Below are 13,902 nucleotides of genomic sequence, written 5' to 3' on the forward strand. Positions count from 1 at the left end.
GGCCTAACATTGTCAACCATTGTACCCCTAGAACCATGTCATAGCCGCCTAATGGCAATAAACACGCCTCAACATAAAAATTATTTCCACGCATCGTCCACTGAAATTCACGACAAATCCCTGTACTAAAAAGTCGAGTACCATCCACAGTAGTCACCGGCAAGGGATTTGTTTTCTGCGTGACAGAACCGGATCGTTTCGCCATTCGTGGGTCCAGGAAGTTATGTGTGCTCCAGGAATCTACAAGGATCATAATCAGCATTTTTTTTACAAACCCCTTAATACGCATAGTTGGGAATGACGACGAGCCTGTGAGTGCGAACACAGATATCTGTAAATCCGCAGGTGGAACTTCTTCAGGAGAAAGATCAGTATCTTCCATTTCTGCCTCAACCTCGTCGTTATCACAACCTTCTAATAGAAACAGTTGGGGTCGCTTACAACGGTGTCCCAGTACAAACTTCTCATCACAGTTGTAGCATAGGCCTTTTTCTCGGCGTTCCATCATTTGTTTTTCGGTGAGGTGTTTGATGGGAGGAAGGCCATTCTTACCATCAATTTGAGGTTTCGAACCTAGCGGTGAAGGCAATAGAGCAGGTTTAGGAGGGGGTCGCGGACGACGGTTAATAGCATCAATTGATTCCTCCTCTAACCCGGCCAACTCAATAGCTTGATCAAGAGTTGTAGGCTTGAGCTTTTGTACACCTGGTCGAATTTCATCTTTAAGTCCCGCAAGGAATGCACTTATAAAAAATTGATCACGAAGATCTTCAGTTTTACTGGAAAAATTTTCAAAACGCTCTCGATATGCTGCAACCGTCCCAGACTGCCACAACGGGATCTTCGCTCACTCTTGGTCTAAAACGCTGACAAATAGCATTTTTTAAGACCGGCCAAGAAATAACTCCATGAGTGTGCTCAAACCATTGAAGCCATTGAACAGCTTTTCCTTCTAAGTGAATCGAGGCGAGTGCCACCCTCTGATCCGTATCAATTCCATTAACCCCAAAAAATTTATCACAACGATGAACCCAACCCTTTGGATCATCACCTGCAAATTTAGGAAAATCGATCTTTGCATAACGGGGTTGGAAAGTACCTGAAGGAGGGGTTGAGATTCGCGGAACAACGATCCGATCAACAGTATTACCTTCCATTTCCGAACCCGCAGGCACATTAGGAATGGTTATCGCTCCCAAGCATCGTAAAATTTCTGTAAACTGACTTGTAGTCGAAGCCTCTAGTCGTGCAAAGCATCCTGCAACTTCGTGAGCTCTTCCGAATGATGAGAGGCGGATTCTTGCAATTTAGAAATTGCCGTAGAATGGAGTTTCAATTCCGCCTCGATTTGTTTAAGTCTAGTTCCATCTGCCCCTGATTGCCACAAACACTGACAGGGGTGTTCCTGATGATCAAAAGGGGCGGATATTTCATTTCCCTAAAAAAATCATAAATTTTCCAAAAAAGAAAAGAAAAAAGGGACCTTTCACACTCCCCGTCACTCCCACCTTCTCAAGTTTCCCTCTCTCCCACCTATCTCTCACAACTAGCCCCACAAATATTCTATCAAATGTTTTTCCGAGGTTTCTAAACATGGCTTAAGTTGTCGTGCACATTCAATATTTCTAATTTTCTTTTCTATTAAACAACTTGTCGATAAAATTCTTAATGATAAAATTCTTAATGAATCAAGGGAAAATGAGTATTAAGACTTATTCACACTACCATGTTGTTTTAAATCCTTTTTGTGGTTTTTTCCCTTTTTTATGTTTTCTTTGAATTTTTCTTGTCTTTTTGGACCTTTTTTTCTGTTGATTTTTTTTTTAAGGATTTTATATGGTGGGTGCACGTGTAGTCCAGTATTTTCCTAATAGTACAATGGGGAGCCCGCTTCTCACAATGATCGAAACCATTCATTTGTTGGGCAACAACATAAATAAATAAGTTGTACCCCATAGATCATCTCCATATTATGATCCTAACCCTCCGATTTGTAGATGGACTGCACATTGTAGAAAGATCTATAGATTGGAGGGTTAGGATCATCATATGAAGATGATCTATGGAGTACAACCTATTTATGTTCAGGCCAAACAAATGAATGGTTTGGATCATCCTATGAAGTAGCCCCCACTGCACTTTTTGAAGGAAAAAAAAAGGAAAAATTCTCAAAAAAATGTGATTTTTATCATAAAATCTCAAAAAAGGGTGAAGTTGGCTAATTTCTCAAAAATGGGTGAAACGCATCCCAAGGATTGTTTTAGGACGAAAATGCCCTTGAGTTGCTTTTCCCTCCACCTTTTTTAGAAACGGATCACAATGCATTTCACAAACCCTGTTCACCTTTTTTTTAGATTCTTCTTCCCCATGCTAAGTGTTGAAAGTCTTGCTTTTGGTAAAACTCCATTGTACAGCCCCCTTCTAGGATGAATTCAACCCTTATTTTTCAAAATAGACTATACAGCCCATACCATAGGATGATCCAAAACGCCCAATTGATGGGCCACAACATAAATAGGTTGTGCCCCAAAAATCATTTCCATAGGATGATTCTAACCATCCGATCTAAAGAGGGACATAGATTATGGAAACTTCTATAGATTGGACGGTTGGGATCATCTATGGAAATAAATTTTGGGGCAGAACCTATTTATGTTGTGGCCCATCAATTGGGCGGTTTGGATCATCCTATGATGTGGTTGTATAGTCCATTTTGAAAAATATGAGGTGAATTTTCCCACTGTCCTTCTACAAATTGTGTTCAATTACATAAATACTTTTGGCTTTTGACTTAGTGGTAGGGAAGACCTATATTGTTTCTTCATGAGAAAGAGTTTTTATATGGTGTAAACCCATATATTCCAGCATTTTTCAAAAAAGTATTGTACGGGTCACACCATAGGATGATCCAAACCGTCCATTAGATAAGCCACAATGCAAATAGGTTGTGCCTTAAAAATAATTTTTACAGGGTGATCTAATGAAATACAATGCAAATAGTATTGTACGGGTCACACCTGAAGGTCGACCTTTTTACATTCTTCGCAAACAGTGCGAATTTGCCATAATAGGTCGACCTGCAGGTCGACGTTTATAGCATATGTACAAACAGGTGGAAATTTGCCTTGATAGGTCGACCTATAGGTCGACCTTTTCACCATTTGACCAAACAGGTAGGAAGACCAATTACAGGTCGACCTTTCCACCATTCCATCAGATAGGTGTAAAACATGTGAAAAGGTCGACCTTTCCACCATTCTGTCATACAGTGTTCATAAATTCTTTGCAACATTGACACCCAATGAAGCACTATTAGATTGTGTGAAGCAATATTTCTACTCTGAAACCACTATTTATACCTTGGAACCACTACATAATGGTAAATAGTGGTTCCTAGGTATAATTAGTGGTTCCAAGTATAATTAGTGGTTCCTAGGTATAATTAGTGCTTTTAAGTGTTTAAAATCCTATAAATACAGTCATTCTCACAAGTATTAGGCCATCTAAACTATGAACCACCATAACGTCCAAGTATTTAGAAAACTATTTAACACGTTGTTCATAAATTCATTGCAACATTGACACTTAATTAAGTACTATTAGATTGTGTGAAGCAATATTTCTACTCTGGAACCACTATTTATACCTTGGAACCACTACATACTGGTAAATAGTAGTTCTTAGGTATAATTAGTGGTTCCTAGGTATAATTAGTGGTTCTGAGTGTTTAAAACCCTATAAATAAACTCATTCTCACTTTTTATAGTGCTTTTGAGTGCATAACTTTTTGTAATCACAATTTAAACTCTCGGTACAAGTATTAGGCCATCTAAACTATGAACCACCATAAAATCTGAGTCTTTAGACAACTATTTAACTCATTGTTCCTAAATTCATTGCAACATTGACACACAATGAAGTACTAGCAATATTTCTACTCTGGAATCACTATTTATACCTTGGAACCACTACATACTGGTAAATAATGGTTCCTAGGTATAATTAGTGGTTCTTAGTGTTTAAAACCCTATAAATAAACTCATTCTCACTTTTTATAGTGTTTTTGAGTACTTAACTTTTTGTAATCACAATTTAAACTCTCGGTACAAGTATTAGGCCATCTAAACTATGAACCACCATAAGAACTGAGTCTTTAGACAACTATTTAACCCATTGTTCCTAAATTCATAGCAACATTGACACCCAATGAAGTACAATTAGATTGTGTGAAGCAATATTTTTCCTCTGGAACCACTATTTATACCTTGGAACCGCTACTTACAGCTCGGAACCACTACACAGTGGTAAATAGTGGTTCCTAGGTATAATTGGTGCTTCTGAGTATTTAAATATTGGTTCCCACATATCAACAGTGGTTCCGATGACAAAATATTGCATTTACACATTAAAATAGTGGTTGTAATTGTATAGATATGATTTTCATCCAGGTTTACTCTAAATAGAAACATAAAGGGCAATAGGGAGATTATGACAATACACCATAGCATTGTAAAGAGAATGATGACAATAACAAATGCCTAACAAAACCATAACAAATTCCTAACAAATATAGAAGATGATGAAAATACACCATAGCATTGTAAGGAACATGTTCAAACTATGCAAATGTATCACAATGGACCTAGAAGAGATGCTTAGGTTTCATAGCCAAAGAAAAATAAAGAAGTCCAATAAAATCTTGATTTTAAGATTTTAAGAGAGGGGACTTTCACCTCTCTGCAATGGAATTTTGAATGAATTTTTACAACATTTCCTACCCAATGGAGTTTGATTTCGGCGTGGGGAAGAAGAAGGTCAAAAAGTCAAAATGTTAGGTGAAATGCATTGGGATTTGTTGCTTACTTTCTTAGAGGGAAAGGCAACATAAGGGCATTTTCGTCCTAAAACAATCCTTGGGATGCGTTTCACCCATTTTTGAGAAATTAGCCAACTTCACCATTTTTTGAGATTTTAAGATAAAAATCACATTTTTTTAAAGAATTTTCCCAAAAGAGAATACTGGAGAGACGTTTTTTAATTGAGTCATGCATGAGGGAATAATATATGGGACAAATCAATGGGGGGTAGGCATGGTTAGCTGCAAAGAAGTGGGCCCAAGGTGGGCAAGGACTAAGGAAGAAAGTGGGGCCCACACTGGTGACCGACAAACCTAAAACCAAAATACGAAATAAAGAGATCTAATGACAGGAGAGACTTGGGCCCCACAAATCTGTCTATCTTCAAAGTACAGAATATCTACACCTGCAACTAAATCTCTGCTCTGTCCCCTCTCTTTCTCTGCAAATCCTCAGCTGTACTCCAACACCAGACAAAATGTGTAGAGCATCTTCGCCATTTCCTCAAACGACAAAGGGTATTTTCGTCAACTAAACCTGTCTCGGATTTATTTGCCAGTTGTCTGAATCCGATGGGTAATTATTTCGGATCACATCATAGGGTTCTGAAATGTGTCCATGAAACCTCGTAATGTGTCTAGATCCTGTTAAATCGATGGATCATCCGGGTCCATCGACACCCCTATAGACTATAGTCAAGTATTTTTCAAAAAAGTACTGTAAAGTCCACTCCATAGGATGATCCAAACTGTTTATTTGTTGGAAATTATTTCCATAGCATGATCCTAACCCTCCAATCTGTAGAGATTTTCATAATGTGCATTCCCTCTATAGATCGGAGAGTTAGGATCGTTCTATGAAAATGATTTTCGGGGCACAACCTATTTACATTGCGGTCCAGCCAATGAAAGGCTTGGATCATCCTATGGAGTGGGCCGTACAGTACATTTTGAAAATTACCGGTCCTCTGCAAAATACTAAAGATCGCGTCTTTCTTTATGTTTTTAGGGTCTGTTTCTTTCTACAATTCTACGTAAAATAGGTGCAAAAATTTGTTTACTTTTACACCCATTTTACTAGGTCGAAAGAAAGGGAGACTCAAGGAATGCTAAACTCAAGGCCGCCCTTGAAAAAACCCATCAGCATGTGAGATGTGACCCATGTGATCTACATCACTCAACTGCATCTGTAGAGGCACTAAAAAATTGCAAAATTAAAGAATTGATAGATGCATTTGAATGGCGTGGATCATCCAATGGGTAGCCCTCGCTGCTCATTTTTTTTAAGGACAACCTTTAATTATATTCGCCCCTTTTTTTTACTTGGGGCAGCCCCATATAGTGTTTTTATGTCTACTCCTTTACACTAGAGGCCGCTCTCCCGAGTAAAGAAAGGGGCGAATATGTCATTTCCCTTTTATATTTGTTTAGTTCTATATTTAGGGCGGAGAGCCCTTGTCAATGATCAACTAATGACACAGCTAAGATAGGTTTATTTCTTTGAAAATTTGTAAAAATTAATGCCAACGAATAGTTATGGTTAAGGGGTCGTTGTAGTCTAGTCAGGGTGTAAACCTCAATAAACCTAAAAGGACTTCTATCTTCTTGTCTTTCCTTCTACTTTAATACCCATTTTTCATACCTAAGTCAATTGAAGGTCTCGATGACAAACTCAAGTGGGTACATGTCCAAGTCATTGAAACCTATGTCTTGCTAAAGTGTGAAAAGCCAAAAACAGAAGAGAAGAAAAAACTAAAATAAGAAGACACATATGAGTAGTAATTAAGCTCTTTAACTAATCTCTATCATTCCTCGAGCCACACCACCCACTCATTTCTCTAAGGCTTTTTTTGGGTCAACTTGACAACCCCCACTCTTTTCATGATCTCACATTTGTTAATTTTTATAAAACTACACTAACAACCTTGTCATTTCTCTCTCCTTTGCTAAGATAGGACAAATTTCCAAGATTATTGCAGACATGTTTTGCCTAGTTGCCCATTTTTTTTACATCCCCATGTTTGGTTTCCTACAATTCGAGGAATTTAGAGGTAGTTTGGCTCCTCCTAAGTTAGTCTCACTATGTCCTTCAGAGCATTTTAGGGAGTCAAGCCTCCCTCCATGTGATGTTTTGGAGAAACATTGCCTGATGTAGAGGCCTTTGGTTTCTCACCGGCCCTACATTGTTGGTTGTGCTCTGCGCCCTGGCCGCATAAAATAAACGAGGTAGAAGGGCATGTACGGACAGCCAGCTAGATTTAGTTGATGGGGGGAACATGATCGATCTTTCTAGTTGACATATCGAGGCAATTGTCCTGCCTTTTGTCTCTACTTGTTCCTTTTCTTCTCCTCTTCTCTTTTTTTTCTTCAGTATTGTAAACAAAATGTAAGAAGACCCATGTTATGTGATCTTTGTGGGTCTGTTTTTTTTTTCCTTTTGTCTTTAGAGTAAGGAAGATTATTGGGTTTTGATTGGCATTTTTTATTTTTTTTTTGTCAATACAAGGATGATGTCATTGATGATGTCTTGTCCTTACTAATTACAAAATCATTCAAACAACATGGTGGTCCTATTCACATTGCTCAATCATACTTCCTCGAATTCGATTCTTCCTTCGAGAGCTGAGAAGTCCATTCAAACTGATTTGTTACAAGGAGATCATTCAAAAATAATTTGTTTTAAGATTAGTGGTCAATTCAAAATTATTTTGTTTTAAACTAGAGATTGAACTCTCTAGGTGATACTCACGATCGGTTTTTTTTAATTAGTAAACATGAATTTTGTAACATAAGAAGCAAATGCGGACGATGTCGAGCCAATAATAATGAGATGGGTGAGTGCGATCAATGATCCTCTTCATCGTCATGATAATTTTCAACATCGTCATTGATGAGATCATCATCATGTGCTTTTAAGGCCATGTTCGGCAACCATGAATTTTTTTTCACGAAATATTAAGCTGTCAAGTGGTGAGAGGAGAAGAAAGAGCGGGACAGGGTGAGAATTTGAGAGGGCAGGATTGAGCGGGACAGGGTGAGAATTTGAGAGGGCAGGAGTGAGGAGATGGTGATAATTGGCTGAAAAATAGGAAAAATTAAATCTCTATTTTGAGTAGAGCTTTTCTTTTCCATGTTCTTGCACTTTTAACCCTCTCCTCACTCACTCATGCCCTTTCAATTCTCTCACCTTCTCCCACCAAATAATCCTCATCGAGCCTCTCCTACTTCTAGATAAACTAATATTACATGTGAAAAAGGGAGAAAGAAATGCACACAGAGGGGTGGAAATGTCATTTCCAAAATAAAATTGATATGAAAATAAATGAGATCCTCATCAAAGTCCTTGAAAATAAACAAGTACACTCAGCCTACAGGAGGCATATAATTCCCATAATAGCAGTCAGAAGATAGAGAAATGATAGGTAATTAGGTATAATCCTGTAGTCACCATCCCCTATTTACTGCCATAGGTTAATGATAAGAGGAGTGATAAATCGACTCCCCATGTGATGGGAGTCGATTTATCCATTTGGGGAGTGGATTTATCACTGCCCTAATGATAATCATAGATAAAATGATTAAAAAAAAATTAATTAATTAATAACTACCCAACTTTTTTGGTATTTAAGGGTAATCTCGAGCCCTCAACCGTGAGATTGTGACAGAAAGCAATGTAGGTTTGAGCTAATTATGGGTTTTATTTCAGAAATTGATACTCACACTCCCTTACATTTATTGACCGTTACTGTTACCCACCTTTCCCAAAAAAGAAGATAAAAAGTGATATCGAGTTTCAGCTTCCAACGTATATCTTTTCAAATTTCCAAATAGTAGAAGCGATGTTTTTTACTCCAAAAATGATCCGATGAATCACGTTTGGACCACCATATTATCGTTCTTCCTTCTTACCTAGCGTTGATCCAACGGCTAATATTTTCCCATCAAAATAAATTTCTGGTCCTTGTGGATTTAAAGGTGGAGGGCTAACTAGAAGGACATTCCAAGTGTCAAATGTAGAGTTTGACATGTATGTACGACATCGTACGGATCTATGGTGTATGATATGGGCATTGTAAATTTCTTTTTTTTTGAATTGAGGCATTGTAAATTTCTACTGCTGAGTTTAACTGGTATGCATTGAAATTAAGAAGGGAAAATTACATTTACACCCGCTCTAATTATGGGCACACCCTATCTGAGTTTAACTGGTATGCATTGAAATTAAGAAGGGAAAATTACATTTACACCCGCTCTAATTATGGGCACACCCTATCTGGGCCCTGAGACTGTTAGGGTGTGCCCAAAAAATCAGCTCCAACGGATCATCCTAACTCTTCAATTTGTGGAAGAACTGTCAACTGAGGGAGCCTGCCTTATACAAATTGAAACTACAGGGGGTGTAGTGATCACGTTTTAAACTATAAGGGTAGAAGGGGATGTGTCAGAAACTAGAGGGGATGTAAATGTAATTTTGCCAATTAAGAAATTCTCATCTCTAGAATATGGCGATATAATAGAAGGGCAATGATAAATTCGCACCCCATGCAGGATAATTCGCACCCCTTTAACATGAATTGACATTAAAAAGAGTTAACGTCTCCCTCCTTTACAGGGGTGCGTATTATCCAACAGGAGTGCGAATTTATTATCGCCCGGAAATCGATTTTATTAGATTTCACCATTAACGAACAAAGCCGCTCTGACAACTTATACGGGCAGTTGTTTATGACCATCGGTAAATGTCCAACAGAAAAATATATATATACATATAACATACATGTGGTTTTTAAAGACTGTTGGCAAAAACTTAATAGTATGGAAAAAGCCACAGCAGAAGTCCTAATTTTTCATCTCCACCATTTTCACCCGCCCCCTTTCCATTTTCACCCGCCCCCTTTCTGATAAAATAATTGAGTTTTACTGATTTTAGAATGAATTATGATGAACCTAATGAGTGTTTAAATAGATCAATCAAAGGATAATAATGAAAATGATTTAAGATAAGGAAAGAAATAATATCAAGCTAATACAGGTACTTACCTCAATTTTGATCCAACGATCAGATCTTACCATATCCAATCTGCCCCCTTAAACGTTCAATTTTGAAAATCTGCATGTATTTGATTATAATAAAAATGATCCCAAGACAATTAGCATAATTTGCACGCTGTCCAAGGTGATGATGAAGGTTCGCTGATGCTGAGTAAGGGTGTCAATTTTGGCTCGGGCTCGGAAGCTCGCTCGAGCTCGGCTCGAATCCTTAACGAGCCGAGCCCGAGTTAGGCCAGGCTCGGCTCGGCTCGTTAAGGCTCGTTAAGAATTTAATATATTTAAATATATATATTATATATTAATATATACATTAAAAGGGTTGTCCATGGAGTGAAAAGGGGGGGCAAAATATGTCACTTCATTTTTGGAACCCCATTTGTTACTAGGACCACCCCCCATAGTGTAAAAAAAGTAGTCAAATTACACTAGTAGGGCTGTCCAAGGAAGATGAGGGGTGTGAACATAATATAACCCGAGCTCGGTAAGCCTTGCGAGCCTCACTTGTGAGCTTAACGAGCCGAGCCGAGCCTGGCCAAGCTCGGCTCGGCTCGGCTCGTTTACACCCCTAATGCTCAGTAATGCTTCTCACCGTATGTCCATTGGTGTTGGTTTCCAAAAGAATTATAGCTTGCAAATGAGTAGCGAAGGTTCTTAATGGGCTAGATGTGACTCAGGGCCTCAACGAGCGAGTCTACATAAAATAAAATGGGTCACTATTGATCAGTGCCTCAATGAGCAAAGTTAAATCTCAATGGACAAGTCGTGATGGGTCAGTTTTGAGTACTGATCCTTATTCTAGGGATGCAACTCGAATCGGTTTTAACCTGAACCCGTCGGGTTCAACCTGAAAAAATCACGGATTGAGTTGTGTTTGAGTCGGGTCAGGGTCGGGTTGAGGAAGTTGAGCCCGAGTCGGGTCGGGTTCAGGTTGAGGTGTCCGGTTGACCCGACCCACATCAAATCCTAATATAGAAGAAAAAAATTATTTTTGAGCGCAAGCAAAGACCGGGAGGAGACTAATATAGAAGATTGAGGATAGGAATCATGCTCCTCATCACGCCTATTCCTTCATCCGTATCCGCCGGATACGGAATGGCTTAAGTAGAACTAGTCTAGTGCCGCTCCATCTCTAAATGGCCGTCTATTTTCTTGAAGTTTTTCACTAAAAATGTGAAAAATAAACCAATCATACATTCAATTGAATGCCTCCTGGGGCATTTTTCGCGCATTCGGCGGCAATTAATTTCTTATACCCTCCAAGTCAAGTCCAGAGACCGGGTTTACCCGGGCATGAGGGGTGCCTAACACATTCCCCCCATGTAAACATATCCCTTACTCATATTTCTGTCTAGACCATGCTTAAACAGAATTGACAACTCTTGTTTGTTTCGGTCCCTTGTGAGTTTGGTCCCGCGGCCCCGGCTCCGTACACTATACCAACCTAACTAACGTACTCCACTCACTAACCATAGTCGCTCTCGTTTACCACTCCATTCGTTTGCTACACTTGTTTGATTGCAGCATCGAACTAAAGAGGAGATCGACCGATCACTAAATAGATCTGATTCAATTTCAAATGTGGATGAGATCGAGACTGAAAGCATGGATGCTAACGCTAGATCTGTTCGTTTCAAAGAAGGAAAACAAACTATCAACATCGTATATTTGACCTAATTGACTTGCTGGATCACAGACTCGTTGATGGTTCACAAGAGTTTTTTATTTATTTATTTATCAAATAACTTATATTATTTCATAATCTATATATGCCACATCCAAATAGATCATGGCCATTGATTTTCGCCAAGGACATCAATGCTAGAATCTAATCCAAATAGAAGGAGAACAAGAGAAAGAAGAAAAATCAATATAATTTTTTTATAATTTATATAGTTTTATTCTTAAGCTTTTCCCCTATTTATTGTGTCCTTGTTATTTTTTTTTCTTGGTTTTTCCCCATCATTTCATATGTAGTGCAAAACTGATACCCTCTACGTAATATGGCATGTTGGCGATAGTTAATATTTTCTCGCACTTGGTTACTAGTTTTGGTAGTCTAATGTTCTAGTTCGAAAATTAGAGTTTCTCCTATGAATTCACCAAGCATAGGTCTATGTTATGATTGTTGTATGTGAAAAGTGACCAGTTCTCTACAACCAGAGTGTGCCATGCGTACAGTGATCACCTTCATGGTGAGTTTTCCAATTAAGTCAAGTGGAACAGAATTTTGGAATTGGAAGAGTGCACCATCTATCTCAAAGTTGAAAAGGGGGTAGATTGAATTGGTCGATGCTTCAGAACTTCTAGATCTGCGATCATTAATCAGTCCGCTATGCATGAATCAACGTAATTTTCTTGCATTTTGTAGTTACTTGTAATCACCTGAGTAAACACTCTAATTAAGGTCATATTTGTTTTGGATTTTGAGAATCAATTTTGAGTCTAAACTGATTACTGGACTCATAATTGCGTTTAATATATCTATACATAAGTTAATGTGTAATCTCATCTTAAGTTTAATTTGGTGATGTAATCAAAGATGCCGTATAGTACTTAATAGATACAAATGTAGCTACATATACATAAGCTTAATAAACTTGTAATCACCATAATTCGGCAAACAGAGGGCGATTCGGACACAGACCGGACAACTGACCAATTCAATTACCTATAAGATCCCTAAACGTATTTGCAATGCAATCGTTAGAATTTGTAATGAAAAATATGCAAGAGATACTGTATTAATTAATAGATTTGTGTAGCAAATACATAAATATTTGTAACGAAAAATATACATGTACGAGAACCTCGATGGTAATAGATAAAATGTAGCTACATATACAAAAATTTAATTAATCAATACATGTAGTTTTTTTTTTTTTTTTGGTAACGAAGGTTGTCCCCACCCCCTTCGGGGTAGGACTATTTCCCTACGGATGTGCGCAATCACCCGGAAACCACGCGCATCGGGTAAGCAAGGGGGGATTCGAACGCTCGTCACTGGGGAGCAAACCCATGACTTTACGCCAAAGAGCCACACCCTTCCGGTATTGATCCATACGTAAGGGTAAGTTGGCAACATTCGAAATATTATGACGGTTTGTGCATGACAACTCGTGTTTTGTCATGATATTATTTTATATATGCAAGAAAATAACACATCCTATGCATTAAAACTATTTATACGATTGACATGTGCTTATAGACTTCAGGGAAGTGATATATTCGCCCCCCCCTTTTTTTACTTGGGACGGCCCACTCTAGTGTATTTATGATTACTCTTTTATACAAGAGGGAGCTGTCCTAAGTAAAAGAGTACCATTTCCCATTTTTTATGAGGGGAAAATTGAACTAGACCTTAAAAATATAAGGTTGTTTAAAAGATCTATAACATCTACTTAGTATGTCGAACCATAGAGAAATTTACGTGTATAATATATCTAATAGGGATAAAGAAATTTACATTTAAAATGTTTTTGATAGTTGAAAGGAACTTCACATTTATACGGTTGAAATTCCCTCGGGTCCACCCAATTTTCCTATTTTATTATTTGTTATGTAAGGAATTTAATACTCAACTCAACTCAACTAAGCCTTTGTCCCAAACTCTAGTTGCAGGCGGCGGCTAATGTAAGGAATTTAATATTTATAGAAAATTTTAAAATACAAGGTTTTAAATAACTTACTTATATTATATGAATTATTTAATACATAATGATATTTACATTTAGGGCAAGTGATAAATCGACCCCCTGATATCTTAAATTGACTCCCATGTCTCTCTCTGTCTCTATCTCTCTCTAAGCACTGCCCTATACGGGGTCGATTTAAGATACATGGGGGTCGATTATCACTGTCCTTACATTTATAAGATTATAAATAGTCTAGGGTCTTATGCACGTGCCCTATACGGGGTCGATTTAAGACACATGGGGGTCGATTATCACTGTCCTTACATTTATAAGATTATAAATAGTCTAGGGTCTTATGCTCGT

The sequence above is a fragment of the Tasmannia lanceolata genome, unplaced genomic scaffold (genome assembly GCF_043159265.1).
Source record: "Tasmannia lanceolata isolate RefF3 unplaced genomic scaffold, GAP_Taslan_0.1 ptg000004l, whole genome shotgun sequence".
Classification (NCBI taxonomy): Eukaryota; Viridiplantae; Streptophyta; class Magnoliopsida; order Canellales; family Winteraceae; genus Tasmannia; species Tasmannia lanceolata.